Genomic DNA, 20,298 nt, shown 5'->3' with positions numbered 1-20,298 from the left:
GACTGCTTAAATATTTCATAAATTAAACTTTAAGCAGTCACCAGGTATGTCCACATTTGTGTGAGTTGGGCTAGGATGGAGCGAGTAGACACACAGCTGCTCATGGTGGATCAAAATAATTTTGTTATGTCCTACTTATATTGTACCCTGGTGACTTTTGCAGATTTTTTGGCATCAATGTAAAACATCTTTATGTACAAAAGCTTTGGGTTGGATCCATATTGTTTTCCACAAGTCAAGGAGATCTGGCTGCAGAGGACAATTTCCTCACCACCTCCCTTCTACAGCAGTAGGTTTGCTAATTTTGGGTTGGGAAATTCCTGGAGATAGCCTAGAGACAGCAGAGTTTAGAGAAACGAGGGGCCTCAGTGGGGTATAATGTCACAGAGTTCATGTTCCAAAGCAGCCATTTTGTCATGGAGAGGTGATAATTGTCAAATGGAATTCTAGGAAATCTTCAGGCATCACCTGGAGATTAGCAATGCCAATAATAGCCCAAATGCTCTATAAAATCCTATTAATTGGAACATAATTCCAAGGGCATTTTCATATTATTGTGAGAGGAGAGAGGCAGGAAAATTGCACTCAAGGGGAGGAAGTGTTTCTGCCTGCAGAAATATTAGGCTGGATCCAAGCCTTCATTGACCTACTTGACTTTTTGGGCTGGTAAGAAAATGAGGAACTTAAGGCCACTTGTACCCCCACCCCAAATGAAGGTATGAGACCAACATATATGTTAAACGGGGCATAATTTATGGGTGATCTACATAACTGAACTTCATATTTTGGTTTGGTTGCTGTTAATAAGCAGCCTACAGCAGCTGCTAATGTTTGCTCCAGGCAGCTCCATCCTGATTCCGAATCTGGCCAATTTTACCACTGACTTCATTTATCCTAGCCTGAAACTAAAACTGTGCTGACAGCATTTCATAAACTTAAGAAGACCAATGTCACATATTCCAACTGATTTTTAAAAAAAGTAAAACAACATTCTAATAGAACGAAACTGCTTTCCATTTGGGTCTCATGCAAATGATTGCCTAAGAATGTACACCTTTCCCTGCTGGATCAGACCAGTGTTCCACCTAGTTAAGCATGACAATCAGCTACTGTGAAAGGCTAACTCCAGAGGACACGTACCAAGGCCTTCTCCTAGCAGTGCTCCTGAAAATGAAAATTCCCTTTAATCACTGTGACAAGTAGCTACTGAAGGATCTATCCTCCATAAATCTATCCAATCTCTTAATGCTTGTGACCATTATTACATCTTCTGAAAGTTAATTCCTACATATGAACTGTAGTGTGTAAAGCACAGCTGACCTTTGGCCACCCTACAGGGTTTCAAGGCCAGTGATTAAGCAGAGGTGGTTTGTAATTGCATCCCTCTGCAAAGTGTTCCTTGGTGGTCTCCCATACAAGTACCAATCCTGCTTAGCTTCTGAGATCTAATGAGATCTGACTATACTATACTATTCTACGTCCTTACAGATGAGCTAGGTTTTTTTAAAATGAGAAAATACTAAAGTATACAACCTCTCGAGAAATAATGGTTTCCAACAGATGTGGTAGCATAGAAGATTTTTTTAAATAGATGGTATATGTAAGACAAGTAGAGTTTTGTATGCATACCATCCATCCAGGATTTTATCTGTTATAGTTAAAATTGAATGAAAATGATAATCTAAAACACATGCCAATATGTGTTAAGCCTCATATCCTCACCACTCCCTCCTCCATGTATGGCTCAGTGCAGTAAAAGTTTGGCTGCTATAACTCAGCACCAAGGGAATTTCCTCCCCAACCTGCATGGCCACACAAGCCAGGACAAGATCATGCTGCTGAATTTCTACTTCAAATGTTACAACTGAATTTTGCTATTTTGATAGCAATTGTAAACAGGGGTATTCGGAATCCTACTCTGGTCTATTCAACAGCTCTTACTCCTGGGAAAGTATTCTTTGTTTCTTAACACCTCAGCCTGTTAGTCTGTGGCAACTCCATGATTTCCAGTAGCTTTAACTTTCCAGTATGTGTGCAGGGATATTCCTTCCAAATGTCAGGGGTGTGCCCAAGTCTCTCGTGCATCACAAACATTTGCATTCCAAATATCAGTCATCTTGCTTTCATTATACACTGCTTTAAATCAGAATCGAGCAGGGCTGTATAAGCTGAGACTTTTAAACCCCTTACTGCAGAGTTGTCCTGTTGAACCTCCTGTGCACTATGTAGACCGAGATATTCCAGATTCAAGTTGTGCCACATAAGTTATCAGCTTAATGGAAACAGAAATAGAATAAATCTGTCCCAAGCAAAGCAATCTGATTTAGACAGAGTTGAGTCTCGTAACCCCTGAGAGACCAACAAGAGTTTCAGGGTATAAGCTTTCAAGAGTCAAAACCTCCCTCAATCATTCTTGTTGACTATGATTGGGGGGGGGGCATTTTTGTGAGCTCAGTAGAACCAATGTAATCAAAGATTGTCCAGCAGAATCCCATACCATTGCAGCAATGCTAGCTCAAGACGAATGATGTCTAGCACAGAAAGAATCATGCTCCAAGTGGGTGGGTTGCAAGCTCTGTGTAAAAATGAGAAGGGAACCCAAACACCAACAAAGAAAAAAAGACTTCTTCCCAATTCTCCTCCTAGTTACAGCCCTTGTTCAACATGGCTTCCTTCATGTAAGTCCCATGAAGTTCAGCATAGCCCATGGTGGTTAAAAGGGGCCTCTTTTATCAGTTAAAAACCTGGTTGGAGCACAATGTATAGTGTTTGAATACTGATATGAAATAACACTGATATGAAATAAAATAATAACACTAAAAAATGGGAATGTTTGATGAAAAAACTACAGTCCAAAGAAACAGAAAACAAAGAGCTATCGAAGCAGCATGCACAAGGGAGAAGCAAAGTCAAAACAAGGCTGATGGGGTTGAAACCACAAGGATGAGAAATCAAAATCATCCCCAGTTGTGATGCAAGTTCATGGTAATGTTCCATGAACAGCATGACAATTTCTGACACTGACTAGATGGTTGCATTTAATCGACACAAAGCCAAATCCACATAACAGCATATAAGTGGGCAACAAGAAACAACTTTGAGGAGGACCAAACCTTTGGCAGCACTGTAAAGGGGTTAATAGAATTGTGTCAGGGAAGTTATTTTCTTTCAGATGAAGTAGATACCAGTGGCAGATAGCTGACCCCGGCATAAAATGCTATCTTTCTTTCTGTTGCCAAAGGAAATATAATACTCAGTCATTTTCTGCATCCATATTTTCTTAGTTATACTAGGAGAGGGGGCAAAGTCATATAGAACTTAAAACTGCAACATGGATGAATTGTGTGCATATCCATAGCAGTTATCCAAGTGAAAACCTTTAAAATATCAGCAAGTTATTTCTCTGAATACTAAACTGAGTAATTGTGTCTTCACAGATTCACATAAGTTGGAAGGGGTCATACAGGCCATCTAGTCCAACCCCCTGCTCAATGCAGGATCAGCCCAAAGCATCCTAAAGCATCCAAGAAAAGTGTGTATCCAACCATTGCTTGAAGACTGTCAGTGAGGGGGAGCTCACCACCTCCTTAGGCAGCCTATTCCACTGCTGAACTGCTCTGACTGTGAATTTTTCCCCCTGATATCTAGCCTATATCGTTGTACTTGTAGTTTAAACCCAATACTGCGCGTATTTCCTCTGCAGCCAACGAAAACAGCATCCTGCCCTCCTCCAAGTGACAACCTTTCAAATACTTAAAGAGGGCTATTATGTCTCCTCTCAACTTCCTTTTCTCTAGGCTGAACATTCCCAAGTCCCTCAACCTATCTTCATAGGGCTTGGTCCCTTGGCCCCAGATCATCCTCGTCGCTCTCCTCTGTACCTTTTCAATTTTATCCACGTCGTTTTTGAAGTGAGGCCTCCCGAACTGCACACAGTACTCCAGGTGTGGTCTGACCAGTGCCGGATACAATGGTACAATGACATCTTGTGATTTTGATGTAGTGCCCCTGTTGATACAGCCCAAAATGGCATTTGCCTTTTTTACCACTGCATCACACTGCCTGCTCATGTTTAGCTTACAATCCACAAGTACCGCAAGGTCTCGTTCTCACACAGTCCTCCCAATTTGGTGTCATCTGCAAACTTGATGAGTAGTCCCTCCACCCCCTCACCAAATAATTCATAAATTTATTAAAAAGTACCGGCCCGAGCACCAAGCCCTGAGGTACCCCACTACTCACATCCCTCCAGTCTGATGAAACACCATTGACAAATAGCAGCCGGCGACTCACCAGAGGCTGCCGTTGCCGCTGCGGGTGAGCGGGGCCGGGAAATGACGCAGCCGCGTCGGCCCAGCTAGGAGCAAGGGCAGCGTCGTGCGTGCGGCCGGCGGCGCAAGGGGTGGGGCCATCGGGCTCCCCCTATTTAAGGCGCCGCGTGCGCAGGCTCGGCCTCTTCTGCGGCTGGGAGCCGAAGGCGGCGACCCACCCTCCCACCCTGTTAATTTTGGGTTACTTCGTCACAGCTGCGGTATAGGGGCACGAGGTGGAGTGTAGGCCAGGGAACAGCCTGCGTGCTGGGACCCTGGGGCGGGGGTCTCAGTAAGAGACCGGCTAACACCGAGAGCGGCCTATCCGGCTGGGTAGGTCAGGGGCTCGGAGCCAGAAGGAAGGGATGGTTGAATGAGGTGGACGCCCGGCAAACATCTTCTGTCCTTCTCCCGGTGGAGGGTTCAAGGAGCAAGGGGTCCTTTCTCCCGGCTGGGAGGAAGGAAGATCCAGAACGCCCTTGAACCCATGGAGCAGCTACACGGCTGCACGGGTCACTCCATACCTCGTGCCAGGCCAACCCTCAGTTCATGTTGGTTAATAAAGCTGTGGCCTGTTTTTTGCCAAATAAGAGGCTCGCGTATTTTCTGGCTCGCATACCACCCTGCAAGGCAACAACTCTTTGAGTGCGGTTCTCTAACCAATTCCCTACCCACCTAACTATCTGAAAATCCAGATTGTAGTCCTTCAATTTATCCACCAGAACATCATGAGGAACCATATCAAAAGCTTTACTAAAATCCAAGTAAACGGCATCAACCGAATTTCCATGATCCAGCAAACCTGTTACTTGGTCAAAAAAGGAAACCAGGTTGGTCTGACAGGACCTGTTGGAGGCAAATCGATGCTGACTTTCTTGGATCACCAAATTGTCCTCCAGATGTTTGCAGATCGCTCCCTTTAATAATCGAGCCTCTTGTGGCGCAGAGTGGTAAGGCAGCCATCTGACAGCTTTGCCCATGAGGCTGGGAGTTCAATCCCAGCAGCCGGCTCAAGGTTGACTCAGCCTTCCATCCTTCCGAGGTCGGTAAAATGAGTACCCAGCTTGCTGGGGGGTAAACGGTAATGACTGGGGAAGGCACTGGCAAACCACCCCGTATTGAGTCTGCCATGAAAACGCTAGAGGGCGTCACCCCAAGTGTCAGACATGACTCAGTGCTTGCACAGGGGATACCTTTACCTTTACCCTTTAATATCTGCTCCATTATCTTCCCCACAACAGAGGTCAGACTCACTGGACTGTAGTTTCCTGGGTCATCCTTCCTCCATTTTTTGAAGATTGGAATAAAGTTTGCTCTCTTCCAGGTGTCTTACTAGGTATTTGGCATTTGCAAGCCCTGCCAGTCAACAATAACAGTACACACATATACAACAGCATACATACATACAACAGAAAGTGACTGATTACTAGAGAGTAGAATATAGAACTAGCATTATCTCTTATTGCAGTTTCTAACAATATTATCAGCTTCTCAGCAACTTTACATAGAATTATTCAGCAAAAGATTTTGCTTTTAGGCAAAGGCTGCCTTTATAGAAGGGACACAGAATTATGGATGGGCATGGACCAGGCATGTCTGTTTTGTGAACCAGGAAGCTAAATACACTGGTTTGGTTAATGAGGTTCATGATACAGTGTAATGGCCCTCTGGCATGCTAAAGACACCAAACCAACAGGGGATCTCTGAATGACTCTCTTCTACCAACATTACTAAAATCAATCAAGAGAATCTATGGAGTAGAAACAGGAGGGTTATTTTTGCAAGCCTGGCAGAACCAGTGCAACAAAACCCAGTGCTATTGTGGCAATGCCAGCTCAACATGACTGATGTGAAGTACAGAATTACAATCTAAGCAAGGAGGTGTTGCAAGCCCAACACAATCAACTCCACTGTGCAGAATGCCCTGCAGAACACAGTGCCACTGTGGCAATGCAAGCAAAACTGGACTAATATCAAACCAGAGAATCTCTGCAGTACAAATTGGAAGGGGATTTTGCAAGTCCAGTACAACTAGCTACAGTGCATGAAATGCCCAGCAGAACTCAGTGTAATTGATATTGCAAGTTTGAAAGAACTGTTTTCAAAGTGCCGAGTCACAACAAATCCAAGCTTGGTTGGGATATTTTGTATAAGAAAATGGGGAGGGAACACAAAGGAATGCCAGCATGGAGGGGAGGAGAACCCTCTTGATACTGACAAGACTACTTTGTTTATTTCCAAGGGTGGGGAATTTCACTCCTTCCATTGCTTTGAAGTTTGATTAAAAATTGTTTATGTAGAGATTCTGTCTGGAAATGTATCCATTCATGAATCTCCATGAACTGCCTCAAAATTCATGGAAAGTTCATGCAGGTTGACCTGCCACAAACTTCAGTTTGTTAACCATGAACCAGCCAGATTGAATAATGAACTTTAGTTTGTGATTCAGTTTGTGCCATCCCTACATAGGATCTGCTAGCCCCTTCTTCCAAACCCCCAAATAAGAAGAGTCATGAAAGATCATGGCAAAGCTACATCTTGTCCATCATCTTGCTCAAACAGTGGCCAACCAGATGTCTTTAGGAAGCGCTCAAGCTGGATGACTGCAACAGCATCCTTCCCAGTAATTGATATAATGGTGAGCCAGCTTGGTGTAGTGGTTAAGAGTGGTGGCTTCTAATGTTGAGAGCAGGGTTTGATTCCCTGCTCTTCCACATGAAGCCAGCTGCACGACCTCGGTCTCATCATGACTGTGATAAAGCTTGGGTATTGTAGAACTAATGCTGAGTAGATAATCTTGGCCTTTAGAGGCCCTATTAGGCAATCTGAATTGCTTGTTTTCTTTTGATTATCAAGTATTGTAAATGGAATATAAAATGAAAGTATATTACAGGAAATTGTAGAACAGTTAGATTTCGGTTGCATCTTAAAGATCAACAAGAATTTTGGGGTGTAAGTTTTTGGGAGTTAAAGAGCTTTTCAGCAGAAAGATAACTGTAGGTTATTTTCCTTGTTTCGCTTTTTAAGAACCTTGCTTGGAGTGATAAAATGCACTTAACAGGTCCTATATATACCTTATCTTAATGACAAGAGCTGTGCTAACCAGGATGCTATGACAGTTTGTTATCAAGGTTTTTGCAACAGTTAGGGTTCAAAATACTTAGATGTATTAGATAAGGAAATCAAATGTTAGTCAATTCAAACATTTCTTACACAAGAACATGTTTTCTTTTTATGTAAGTAGCTTGCCAAAACACCTGTGAGTCATTTTTAATCATCCCCCCTACTAGACAAATTCTAACAATACTATTTCTCCCTTTTCCACACAAGTTTTAGAAAAATTGAAGTGTTTTTCTTTGGGGATTAAAAGGTTAGCCAGTGTCACTATAGCTTCTGAAATTTCAGCTCATTTCCTTGCTGCATTGTTATTTTGCAGTTTTGTAAAAATACAATTAGAAATGAAGAGCTCTTCCTTTGCCCCATGTAGTGGTGCAGGTCTGAAATACATTTCAATACATGAATACATAAAATATCCAAATGTGGCCAGGATGATTTACCCTGCTGTGACTTGCAGAAAAACGAGGTCAGGCAGAAAAATGAGGACAAGCTTTATAGGCACACTTATTTTGTGAATGTTTTTGTAATTCTGTACAATGTGTGTGTGTCTTCCTTCCTATCTTTGGGTTAAAGTTACAGAAGGAAAATGCTGAAAACTAATGCACATTGACCATTTTAATTTCATGAATTATAGTATCATAAAAACCTATCAGATTAAATCCATATCAGTTGATTGGCTATTTCCCCATGGATAGAGAAGGTAGCATGGTATAGCCCAATCTTCTAAAACTTTGGAAGCTAAATAAAGCTGGTACTTGGAAGGGAAGCCACCAAGGAAGACTCTGCAGAGGAAGGCAATGGCAAACCACCGCTGCTTCTTCACTTGCCTCGAAGACCCTATGGGGTCACCATAAATCAGCTGTGATTTGATAGCACTTGACATGCATACATTTCCCCATGAAACTTTTATATGAATTATGTTTTAGTCAGTGCCACAGGCACAGCAAGGTTTTGATCAAAAGCCAATTGGGCTTCAAATGGGAGGGGTGGTATTGAATGCCAGCCAGAAATGAGCAGCCAAAGACCCCCAAGTAAGGCTGAAGGTACTCCTTCTCTCAAGAGCCACTCTTTCTATCCCACAAAATTCTCTCCCTCCAAATAGCTATGTGCCTCTCTCTGCTACCCAGTCCCACTGAGAGCTAAAGAATGTAATGCTATATATATATATATACCTATATATATACCAAGGCATTCCCATTGACACTAAGGGGAGCACTACTCTTTGCTAATGTGGATGCCAATCAAGCAAAACGGGTAATCATTGGAGGAGTCACAAAAACCAAAAGGCAACTCTGCCAAGCCCTGTCTATGCCAGAAGAGAGATTTTTGAGCATTTCACACTCTCAATGCGCATGCAATGAGGGGGGAAACTTCACTCCAAAATAGCCTGCAGACACACAGAGGTGTAAGATCAGTTTGTAGTCATGCATGGTAATCAGGGATGAGCCATACAAGCCCAGTTCGCAAGCCACGAACCACCCAGTTTCATGGGTTTGCAGAGACCTGTGGGTTGGGTCGTGCCCATCTCTGTTCTGTACTATTGAACCACTTCTGGAGTTTCTCAGAGCCTCAATAATGTTTCAGGGGTTTCTCGAGGATAAAAAGGCTGAGAAACTCTGTTCTAGTCACAAAAGGAAAAGAACTTAAACCCAAGTCCAGCCCCTCCCTTTTTCTACCCTTTGTTTCTATGTAAAGAATATGATGGCTAGTTCTGTAAAAAAGATGCTTGCCCCCCTTCTCTAGGCCTGAGGCTGCACTATCAAACAGCACAGTATGTCATCCCCTTTCCCCAACAATCAAACCCTGTGCAGGCTCATTGGTTTTCCTGTCTATTAACACCCCCCCCCCCACACACACACACCTATTTGTAATGGTTGGGAATATTTTGTTCTACTGCATCTGACAAAGTGCGCATGAACATGAAAGCTTACAACTTGAATACAACTTTGTTAATCTTAATGGTGCCACTGGCCTCAAACTTTGCTCTGCTGCTTCAGACCAGCACAGCTATGTGCCTTTTCTCTCTGCCTCTCTCTATCTCTCTGTCTCTCCGTCCACCACTTTCTCTCTCTCACATACACCTGCTTCTGTCTCCAATTCTTGGCTATGGGAAAGCCCTTTTCCAACCAGTTGAGATTCACTGTACAAATAGTTAGACTCCCTTCTTTCTCTTCCCTTTTCTGCCCTGGAGAACCAAGAATTGTATAGGAGTGTGTGTGAGAGACAAACAAGCAACTAGGCCAGGCTATGAGCCACTTTCTCCTAGCCCAGGAAACCTGTTAAATGAGGGGAAAAACTGGCCTAGGATCCCTAAAATGTTGCCATATATTTCCCAAAATATTTGGTACCCAGGCAACATTAGGGACCATTACAACATCTGACCTTTGCCCTGTTGTCTGACATGGTACAAATCATTCTACCACCTCAGCATTTTACTACTTAATTCCCATTTTATTCTCTTGCATGTATAAATCAGGTCTTGCAGCATATTTTAATAATAACTTTAATAAATTTATTGTAAAATGCCAGATCAGCTAGAAATATTTCTGCTAAGCATGCTTCAAGTTCCTGAAAGACATAAGACTAAAAGGGAAATTACATTTACTTTTTCTACCGGGTATTTCTCTCCAGACACCATTACACAATTATCCCTTATAGATTAAGCGCTTGGGTTACATTCACAGAGCAATGTATCCAACTGATGTCAGTCTGATAAGGTCCTGTTTTTTCCATGAACTCATCCATCCAAATAATAGTACAAGTGTCCACCACTGAGAATTCACACATTCCACTAGGGGTGGGCCATAAGCTAAAGTTTAATGAATTTTGTCTGGTTCATGGTTTGCAAAGTGAAGTTTGTGGAAGGGTGCCAGTCATAAACATTTCACAAACGTTGGTTCTATTTGTGATGGTTCGTGAATGGTTACATTTTCCAGACAGATGTCCTCTGCTCAATTAAACTCTTTACAAAACCTCAAGGCAACATGGGGACAAAAACACCAACAGAAGCCTTACGAAGCATAACAGGCATGACTGGCTACCAATAACAGTGTTCCCATTCTGCTCTATGGGATCACAAGACTTCATGCTCTGTTCTGCTTTACAGCCTCTTTTCTTTTGGCTGTTCACAGTTAGAGAGGCAGGAAACTTCTTAAAAGTGAACTAGCAGACCACATTCCTTCTTGATTGGGAACTCTTCTTCCCTGCTGGGGTTTGGGGCTCTTAGGTGGCCTTAAGTCTCTGAACCACCTGCCTCTCTGCTCATGCCAAGAAAAGGACTTAGCTAGTGGGCTCCTTGGTAGTATGCCCACATATGTACTGTGATTCATTTCCTCTACTGGGGTGCCCTGCCCACTAAGTTGTCATGGGTTTAATTTGAGAAGCCCCTGTCCTATCAGATGTCTGTCTTTCAGTTGTACCTGATATCACTAATTACTTGAAGTGGAAAACTCTGATGTCCACTGATGTGGTGGGGCTCAGGTGCCTGCCAAGCCATTTTGGGGTAACTTTAGGGGCACCTGTTGGAAGTCTCTTGTCATGTGTGGCTTTCTTTCCTCCAGAATCTTTGGAGGCTTGAGGAACCCTGCAGGCACTTGGGGGCATTCTAACCTTGCTTCCAGTGTCTGGTTGGGCTGGGGTCTGAAGACAGATAATACCAGTGTAAGAAGGCCACCAAGTTAATTAACAAAAAAACCCTCAAAACTTTTTATCTTCTTTGAAGTCCAGTAAGAACAACCTCTGGATTTTATTTCATTTTCAAAGATCTTTTCTCAGTGGCTTGGACTGCATTTACAATTTATATATGACAAGGCAAAGCCTCAGTTTCAGTTAACTTCTTGAACGGTTTAAAGTGCCTTCACAGTCTCTAGACATATCTAATAGGTAAGGATGAAACTTCTCTCTCCTTCCCTTTGAGGTCCCAGCCTTCAAGGGAAGACTACAAGGATGCTGAGGACCAGAAGCATCCTGTCAAGTTTTAAATGGTTTTTCAATGTTATTTTTGCTCCATTTGGGGGAAAAAAGCTGCATAAACAGCATATAAGCCAGTATACCACAGTTGTTACTACAGAGATTTGCAAGCTTCCAGGAGCAGATTCGAGGTCTCCCAGAATGACTCCAGATTCAATTCCCATGGAGAAAATGGCTACTTGGGAGAATGGACTCTGTGTTATACCCTGCTGAGATCTCTCTCCTCCCCAATCCTGCCATCTACCCCCAAATAGCAAATAATTTCTCAACCCAGATCCAGCAACCGTATTATCTAGGGGGACCTAGGTTCAACCCCCTTCTCCAGCATGCAAGTTTCTGGGCAGCCTTGGACCAGTCACTCTCCCTCCATCTAAGATACATTCATAGGGTTGTTGCAAGGATACAATGGGAAGGGGAAGAATACTTTTACTACCCTGAGTTTCTTGGGGGAATGGTAGGATCAAAATGGGTTAAAATAGCACAAAAAGAAACCAAAGAATCATCAAATACAAAAAATAAGGTGAATCCAAACCAATGACAACATAAACAATATTAGCTCATTGTATTCTTGATCCCCTTTTCACTTATTGCGTGAGTGTTTGAGAGAAATATGAAAAAATTGCCATAAGAACAAGTGTTTGCACAAATTACTAGACCAGTGTTGCATTGTTTTAATGGAAGTAATAAATACTAACAAGAGTATCCTCTAACATGTTTCAGAACAGATGTTTACATGTATTCTGTGATAGGTTGGCCAAAATAACCAAGTAATAAATCACTGGAAAGATGTTTTAAAAACAGATTGCATTTCATGAAAGCTTTAACAATTGTTTTCCTTTCTCCTGTCTTCAGTAAATCTCTCCCTTTCCCACTGTTTCCTTTGTTAGAGCAACACAGAATCCTGACTCATTAGTGACCTGTAAAAAACCAGAAGCTAATGAAGGCTATCTTTAAGCTAGCTGCTCAATCTAGAAAACAAAAATTACTAGGCATGTCCATTCATTATATATTTCTATTTTTAAAAATTTGTATCTAAATAGTTACTAAATCTGCAATGATTTGGCTTGGTTTGCAGTGTTCCTTGTTTATTGGGGTTGATGCTGATTATCTATCACAAACTGTCTAAATATCTGACCATTTACTGGGAATTTTGCATATATTAACATGCTAACCAATTCATTTGGATGCACAGTTATAACTAGGGCTATTAACCCCTTGTTAATGAGAATGTAATTAGGTAGGAAATCAATAATGTCATACATTCTCTTCTTCTCAAATGAGGGAGCTGGCTTCCTTTGGATGAGAGAACAGTCGTGACCTTGTAACAATGTTGGGGTTATTTATAAATATATCCACTGAACACAGGTAAAGAAACCCTCTTGCAGAGTCACAAATCCAATGTTCCTATCTGATTAGGGGAGTCTTTCTCTGAACCTTCTGGTTCTTCGCATTTAGTAAGGTTACAGCTGCTATCCTCTCTCTCAAACTTCAAACTGCTATTTCTTCACTGACATCTACACACTCGCCTCCGCCTCCACGCTTTTGTTTGAGAACAGTAGGCCACAGCCTCACAATTAGCTCCCATTCAGCAAACAACCCATTATTCTTTTTTCAAAGGCCCTGACCCTCATCAGGTGTCACTTTAGACACACCGTCCGGATAACATTAGGAGTGATTGGACAGCAAATCCCTAACAATCATGTTTGTTTGCCAGTTTTCAGTCTGCAGCAGAGAATGTATTGCTTAAAGGTTAAGAGGGCTTTATTTGAAAATGTTCTGAACCGTGTCCAGAGAATGTAATTGCTCTGTGAATATTTGCTAATTCTTTCATCCGGTTAGTACTTTGTGTGATTATTTAGTATATGTAAGGGAACCAGTCACATGAGCCCAGCTTGGAGGGAAGGGCAGTTAGCAAATGTGGAAATCCATGTTCAAAACACCACATATGGGGAGGATGCTGTGAAAACATGACTGTTTAAGTCCAAAACACTACCTTAATAAAAAAAACAGTATGTGCAGCCTTACAAGAATTTTGGGCTCAATGTATAAAAATAAGAAGGTAAAAGGTAAAGGTATCCCCTGTGCAAGCACCGAGTAATGTCTGACCCTTGGGGTGACGCCCTCCAGCATTTTCATGGAAGACTCAATAAGGGGTGACCTTGCCAGTGCCTTCCCCAGTCATTACCGTTTTACCCCCCCAGCAAGCTGGCTACTCATTTTACCGACCTTGGAAGGATGGAAGGCTGAGCCAACCTTGAGCCGGCTGCTGGGATCGAACTCCCAACCTCATGGACATCACTTCAGACAGCATTACTGCTGCTTACCACTCTGTGCCACAAGAGGCTATAAAAATGAGGAGAAACTATTTTAAGACTTCTTCTTCTGTGTTGGAAAGGACTGTTTTGCTGACTTCAATGGGCAAACAGGGACAGACCAGAACGAATGGGATGAAATTAATTCAAAAGAAATTTCATCTAAATATCCGGAAGAAGTTCCTGACAGAGCGGTTTCTCAGTGGAAAAAGGCTTCCTCAGGAGGTGGTGGGTTCTCCATCTTAGGAAATTTTTAAACAGAGGCTAGATAGCCATCTGATGGAGAGGCTGATTCTGTGAAAGCAAAGGGGTAGCAGGTTACAGAAGATGAGCGATTGGGACGTGAGTGTCCTGCATAGTGCAGGGGGTTGGACTAGATCACCCATGACGTCCCTTCCAACTCTTTCTATGATTCTAGGAGCCCTGAAAACCTGGGCACTTCTCTTGTGCCCCCCCCTTAAACTGCTGTGACAAAAAGAAACTGAACACAACACTGTAAAACATTTTAACAAGGGTGGGAAGCTGTTCTGGTGGTGACTGGCAGCAGAAAGGCCAGGCCTGACTGCATGGCACCTTAAATAGGTACCTCTGGGCCCAGCTCCTGCTGATGTGCATGCCTGGCCAGGCGTTCCTGCGCCCAGTCAGTGTCATCATGCTTTGCTTCCTTGATCCCCACATCATCAACTGATGGCTGTGGTTATTGGCGCCCACGCTTTTAATTTTGCCACTATTAAATTTTCGGTTAAGTTTATTTCCCCACTTTTCTAACCATGACAGATGTATAAAAATATCACTTCTTAAACTACTCTAGGAAAGAAAATGTTCCAGTTTGCTCAGTGGTATAAATGAGTTATTTCTGGACATGGGTAGTAAAGAAAGATCATGTATTATGAGCCAAGATATAGCCTGTAATCTAATTTCTGTAATGTGAAACCATTGACTGGATAATGCCAACTCAGCCAAAACATCATGCTTAATGTCATACGGACTGGGTTTGGCATATTACCCACTATCAGAATATGATATAAATTTTGCATAACTGAAAGTGGAATCCCCTTTGCAGTCACACTTTTAAAGTTCTGATACCAAACAATAACAAAATAAAAAAGGAAAGTGGCACAGGAGAGCAGTGGAACTGGACAAATATTTTGAGAAACAAAAGACAAATACAAAAAAAAACAAAAAAACCCTGAGAGGACATTGGGTCAAAGAAGAAAAGCATACAGTCTGATTACAACAATAAACTAACTGTAAAAATAGGTGCAAAAGACATTAACAGTCATCTGTAAGAAGGAAAAAGAGCTGGAGAGTTGCTTGAGATCCAAATAACAAATATAAAAATAGCAATTGCAAAAAGGGGAAAAACCTTTCTCCATTTCTCTCTCACACAGAGGATAACAAAGGAAGACAAAGATGGAAAGCCACAGCAAGGAAAGAAAGCCACTTTACCAAGTCAAAGTACCAAACTTAATGCTGGCAGTTAAGTGAGACCTGTCTTATTCCCAGAGCTTTTGTGATAATGGTCAAATAAGCATATCTCACTACTTAGGAATGTAAACAGGTTCTGTACTCAAATTTATCGCATTGTAAAACTGTGAAAGTTACAGTCTTTGTTAGTTTGCTTTTAGACAGTGTGTGAAACATCATGAGAATACCAACCAAGAAATAGAGTACTTCTACAGAAAGGACATAAAGTGATGTACAGGGCTGGTCTTAAATAGACTGACATCTTGATTAGACCAATGGGTACCAATCCCCTGTATGCTTGTTTGGTGTGTGCACACAGAGTAGCTCACAGTCAATAAGAGCCCTTGGAGGGAGGGGGACTAGGTAAGCAGATGCTTGAATCATGCTGAAGAAATTTGGGTTCCTAAGCATCATGAATTACTGTTGAGGGAACAGTTGGTGAGAGAGCCACTCAAGAAAATAGACATCTAGAACTTGGCTCTGAATTGGGCTAAAGGCCTGCTGTGAGGAGCCTGTGTTGTTGTGCCAGTTGGAAACAGTGACCACAATGCTAGTAAGTTCAGCATTCACATCAATGGAAATCAAAACAGTAACATTTGATTTCAAAAATCTTTACAAAAATGATTTAATTAAAAGGAAGGAGAGTCAAGAGAATTAAATCCCTGGAGGATGCTGGAAGTTATTTTTAAAAAAAACATCTTTAAGAACATATAAAAGAAGCCTGAGGGAGGGAAGGCTTCTAATATCTCATCAGATATTAAAAGCTAAGCAGGGTCAGTACTTAGATGGGAGACCACCAAGGTCTGGGATCAGAGACTACCTCTGCAGAAGAAGAGAATGTCAACTCATGTATACTTCTCACTTGCCTTGAAAGCCCCTTGCAAGGGTCACCAAAAAAACTGGTAACAACTTGCCAGTACTTATATACATAATGGGGTTTAAACTGAGTGAGAGGGAAAGAAAATTTTGGGTAGTAGTAGATAGCTCCATAAAAATGTCAATGCAGTGTGCCTCAGCAGTCAAAAAGGCAAAATCTGCTGGAAATTAGTAGGAAAGCAATAGAAAATAAAAGTCAATATAATGCATCTGTATAGATCTATATAGATCACAAGAGCCTCTTGTGGTGCAGAGTGGTAAGTCAGCAGACTGCAGTCTGAAGCTCTGCCCATGAGGCTAGGAGTTCGATCCCAGCAGCCGGCTCAAGGTTGACTCAGCCTTCCATCCTTCCGAGGTCGGTAAAATGAGTACCCAGCTTGCTGGGGGGTAAATGGTAATGACTAGGGAAGGCACTGGCAAACTACCCCATATTGAGTCTGCCATGAAAACGCTAGAGGACGTCACCCCAAGGGTCAGACATGACCTGATGCTTGCACAGGGGATACCTTTACCTTTTTATATATCTATGGGGTGGCTTTATTTGAAATAGTGTGTGCAGGTCTGGGGTTTTCAAAGAGTATATTGCATAACTGGCAGGAGAATGAAATGGGGCAACCAAGATGATTAAGTAGTTGGATCATATTTTCTATGATGTAAGACTGAAGAAAATGTTTGGTTTGGAAAAGATATGAATGGGGAGGGTTGATATTATAGAGGTTTATAAAATAAGAGCAAATAAGAGAACTTTTTCTCCCTTTCTCAAAATACTAGAGAATGGGGGCATTCAATAAAATTGATGGGCAGTAGCTTCAGGAAGGTCAAAAGGAAATACTTTTCGGGGGTGCGGCCAAGATGTCATCCTGAGAGGATTGCAGTGCAAGCACTGAAGCCTGACAGGGGCCAATTGTGGAAGCAATTGGCAGAAAAAAGGAGGGGTACGCAAACCCCACCTCACCTTTCTACCCAGGAACTCCTAGGGAACTCTTGGGGCCGTCTCCAATCCTTTAGGGGGTATATCTCCCTGGATTACAGGCTGTCAGCGTTTCGGGTCAAGAGGACGACCGCCATATTCTATCTTGGACTTTTCTTTCTTTCTTTCTTTCTTAAAGAATCTGCTTTAACCTTCCACTACGATTTACTGCAAATGAACACTGTGAACTGAGGGGAGGACATCTGCTAAATTCCAAGACATCAATTAACGCACAGAGACTGCAAGTATTTCTCCATTTTTTTCGTTTCTCTTTTTCCCCCCTTTTGCTCTGCCTGAAGCCACCTCGTTATGTGGCAGGCTAATTCTCTTTCCTAAGCAGAAGAAGGACTTAAATCAACTCAAATTAATTAGCAATAGCTCTTACTGCAATTGTTTTTGGTTTTCGGAGACAAGAGATAAGAGCCATGGATGGGAGGATCTCGCGAGAATTCTGCTCCAGTACGAGAATATCTGCTTTACTAACTTCAATACATCAAATACCAGTGCCAGGAACGTCGGAGGACAAAACAGACTTTTGCTCACACTTAGGACTGTGTAGGACCTCTACTGGCCATTTGCAAAACTATCTGAGGTTGGTTGCTGACTTACAAGCCTAAAACATGTCTATGTTAAAAAGAATGGCTCATCTAATAGAGAAACAAACCCAAGATTTGAAAGCATTTACAGAAGGATTGCTTAAAAATATTTTCAAGGAGATCCAAGACGTCAAGGAAGAAGTCTCTAACAGGAATGATGGATCAATAACAGTGGATGATGATAGCTATAAACAAGGTGGAAAACCATCAGCAGAAGAGAAATTTGAAATTTTGGAGATGGAAAAGGGGATGTCGGAGCCTTGCAGCCTAGATAAGGACACCCTTCTTAAAAAGACATACAGACTTTTCAAGGCAACAATACACAAGAACCAATCAAAAGATCTGCTGTGAAAGTAATCGATTTAAAGGAGCTTTTCAATACAAAAAAAGTTGTATTGATATTGGAGTCCAGGAGGTGAAACTGCCTCAAGATTCATCGATGCATAATCTGGGAAAGAGTACAACTGCACTTTCTACGCCAAAGGCCAACTGGACATAACATAAGTCTACGGGAACAACAAGATGCAGCAAGCCTCGATATGAGACCCCCTTAAGAAGACCGGGGAAGGGAAAGGAGAAGCAGTGGTTGAAATTTTTTCTCTTTTTTTTCTTTTCTTCTGTAGGCACATAGGCAATATAATCGTAAGTGCCGGAAATATAAAACGGGGTTCCCCCCCCCTTTATTTCTTCTTTATTAGTGTATTGCCATAGGGCCAAAGCTCATACTGTTCTGCAAAAAATTTTAATGTTAAGCATTTAATTCAAATCTCAAAATATACCTGTCAGGATGGCTCTTAGAATGTGTCAAGTATGAAATGTTTTATAGATTTATGTGACACTAAAAGGGACTGTAAAAATTACTAAAAATTATGTTAACAAACATTCGAAATGTGGTAACAAAGTAGGCTTCTTTTCCTATATATGGCGGAAATGTGAAAAAGCTTATAAGTTTGGGGCAAAAGTCTATACCATTGTGTAGTCAATATGGGGTCTCAGATTTCCTATGTAAGCTGAATCTGTATTAAGGGAAAGAAGAAGCAATGACTGAAATCCTCTCATTATTCTCTTGTACATTTTCAAGGCAATGTCACGAAAAAGTGGGGCTTTTCCCCTTCTTTCTCTTCTTTTTTATTAGGGTATTGTTACATGGCCAAAACTCATATTGTTTTACAAGAAATGTTTAATGCTAAGCATTTAATTTAAATCTGGAAATATCTGTCAGGATGGCTCTTAGACTGTGTCAAGCAGTTAATGTGGGGTCTAAGATCTTCTAAGTAAGCTGAATCTGTATTATTAAATATATCTCCGTAGTGCCTTCTAGCCTAAAATTAAAGCTTAACTAAAAGGAGACACCTAATGGAGTGGGTAGGTATAACAGATGAATACTATATTTTACTGTTCATTGTATGTTTATACTATTATGTAGTTAGTGTGGGGTCTTAGATTTCCTATGCGAGCTGAATCTGTATTATTAAATATATCTCCGCAGTGACTCCCAGTCTAAACTTAAAGCATAACTAAAAGGAGGCACCTAATCGAGGAGGTGTAAATGTAACCAATGAAGACTTTATTTTACCATTTTTTGTATTAACAACTTATACTTATATAACTTATACTTATATAACAACTTATATATTTTTCTTCTGTACAACTAAGTAGGCCTCTTTTCCTAAATGTGGTGGAAATGTGGATGGCTCTAAGACTGTGTTAAGTATAAATTGTTTTATAGGTATTATGGGACACCAAAAATGACCATTAAAATTGTTAAAAACGATGTAAACAAATGTTGGAAAGGTGGTAACAAAGTAGGCTTCTCTTCTTAAACATGGTGGAAACGTGAAAAAGTTTATAAGCTTTGGGCAAAAGTTCATACCATTGTGTAGTTAATGTGGGGTCTTATATTTCCAAACGAAAACTATATTTTACTATTCTCTGTATTAATAACTTACATTGTCTCTATTCTATATGTCTATCTTTATGAAAATAAAAAATATATAATAATAATAATAAAAAAAAGGAAATACTTTTCTACTCAACAAGTGATTAAAATGTATAATTTTCTTCCAGAAGATGTAGAGATGGCCACAGGCATGTTTAACTTTAAAAATGGATTACACAGGTTGACGGAGATAGATAAATCAAAATCTACCAGCCAAGGTGATTAAAGGCAATCTCCACATTCATAGGCAGTATATCTCTGAATGCCAGTGTCCTGAGTCAACACTTGGTGTGGTCCTTGGTCTCTATGCATTGTTTCTGGCCCTCCAGAGTAACTTGTTGTGTAATGCAGTAAAACAGAATAGATGGCCAATTGGTCTGATATAGTACTATAGTATATGTTTTCATGTTACAAATATTCATTACATTGTCAGTTCAGACTAAATAGGGTTTGCATTTGGAGAGAACCTGACTCAGGACACTTCAGATTTCTCAGAGTCTGCTTTATGTGTACAAAGGCTAAAATGAATGTTTGGAGGTAGGGTATGTGTTTACAGAGCAATAGGCTGAAAATCCTATATTAGGAGACTCTATAGGTCTTAGGTTCTCTCTTTTGTGAAAACATAATTAATGTTTTAGGAGGAGACTTGTCTCAGAGCCTATTTCCTGAATAATTTGGATAGGTTCCTAGGAGGGGCTCATATTTTCACTGTGACTTTTTCTGTACCGGCACCACCGTGTCG

Source organism: Paroedura picta, chromosome 5, assembly GCF_049243985.1.
Source record: "Paroedura picta isolate Pp20150507F chromosome 5, Ppicta_v3.0, whole genome shotgun sequence".
Classification (NCBI taxonomy): domain Eukaryota; kingdom Metazoa; phylum Chordata; class Lepidosauria; order Squamata; family Gekkonidae; genus Paroedura; species Paroedura picta.
This window is presented reverse-complemented; position numbering follows the sequence as displayed.